The following is a 1381-nucleotide window of genomic DNA, read 5'->3' as shown; positions in this document are numbered from 1 at the left end:
GTGTGTGTGTGTGTGTGTGTGTGTGCACGCGCGTGCTTTAAAGCAATGCTAATGGGCCCTAAGAAGCATTAAAGTGACCCCTACTGTAACAAAAGAGTTAATAATCCGTTTAGAAAACAATCAGATCCCCGGCCATGAGAAAAGCCCCCCGCTAAGTCTTTCTGTAAAGAGGAGGAGGAGGGAATTCACCTTTTTTTTCAGTCAGCAATCTTGTTGAACATGGCTTGTTTTTATCGCACTCTCTATAGGGAATGATGGAACAGTTTTTAACGGCAGCTCTCAGTGAATAAAAAGACAACAAGGTTTGAGTTTCCCAAGCAGACAACAGTTTTGACGGATTCAAAGTGACCCCGGCTCTCTCTAGGTCAGGGTTTGTTATCAGTGCCATCCACTGTAAATGAGCCCCATTGGACTTCTAAAGGAGCTGTTAACAAACAAACGCCAGCTCGCCCGTTAATTGCTAATGATGGGCTTTTTGTCGTGGCTTTCCCCTGTGGGTCGAAATGTTCAATCACCAGGCGAGCTGCTGTCAGGTCAAACTGCCACTGATATAATAGGTGATATAAGCCATTAAGAAATGACATCTCCTGTGCTGTATGTCAAATATCACTGCTATGAGGGGGGGAAAGTGTTACAGAGTAAAAAATAAGTACGAGCTCAGTGTGAGGGATCATTTGACTGCTGGATGTATTACCCGAGGCTGGCAGGCTTATCTGTTATGCATCAGAGTGATCCATCTGTTTTAACATCAGGTCAGAGCTGAATCTATCACTGCTTATCTTTGCTGTCAAGTAGGTGAGGACAGGTTTTTCTTTATCTACCTGCAGCTTGTCCTTCCCTCTTCATTCTCTGCAGTCTCCGACATCCTGAAAACTGATTATGAAGTCAGCAAAAGATTAACTAATTAGCCAAACTAACAAGCCGAATGAAGAAATGCAATCAGATGAAAAAAAGAAAAACATGATTTTTATTTATTTCCAAAGCATCCCTCGTTGTGTCATTTTTTGCTTAAATGTGATTGGAGAGTGTATCCTTCCTCATTTCTTCAAGGAATAAATCTACTTGAAAGCCTTGCCTAGCGCCTTGAGGCGACTGTTGTTGTGATTTAGCGCTATATAAATAAAATTGAATTGAATTGAACTGAAAGAAGATAACACTAGAAAGAGGTTTCTTATTTACATTTTGCACGAATGGTGAATGGGTTATCTTTCATGTAGTGCTTTTTTCCCCTTTTTTTTTCATTTTGCAACAAAACATAGCAAAAGGGGCAATCGTGGCTCAAGGGTTGGGAGTTCGCCTTGTAATCGGAAGGTTGCCGGTTCGAGCCCCGGCTTGGACAGTCTCGGTCGTTGTGTCCTTGGGCAAGACACTTCACCCGTTG

Source organism: Pundamilia nyererei, unplaced genomic scaffold (assembly GCF_000239375.1).
Source record: "Pundamilia nyererei isolate P.nyererei 1_Seehausen unplaced genomic scaffold, PunNye1.0 scaffold00159, whole genome shotgun sequence".
NCBI lineage: Eukaryota > Metazoa > Chordata > Actinopteri > Cichliformes > Cichlidae > Pundamilia > Pundamilia nyererei.
The sequence above is the reverse complement of the archived record's forward strand: the minus strand, read 5'-3'. Positions refer to the sequence as shown.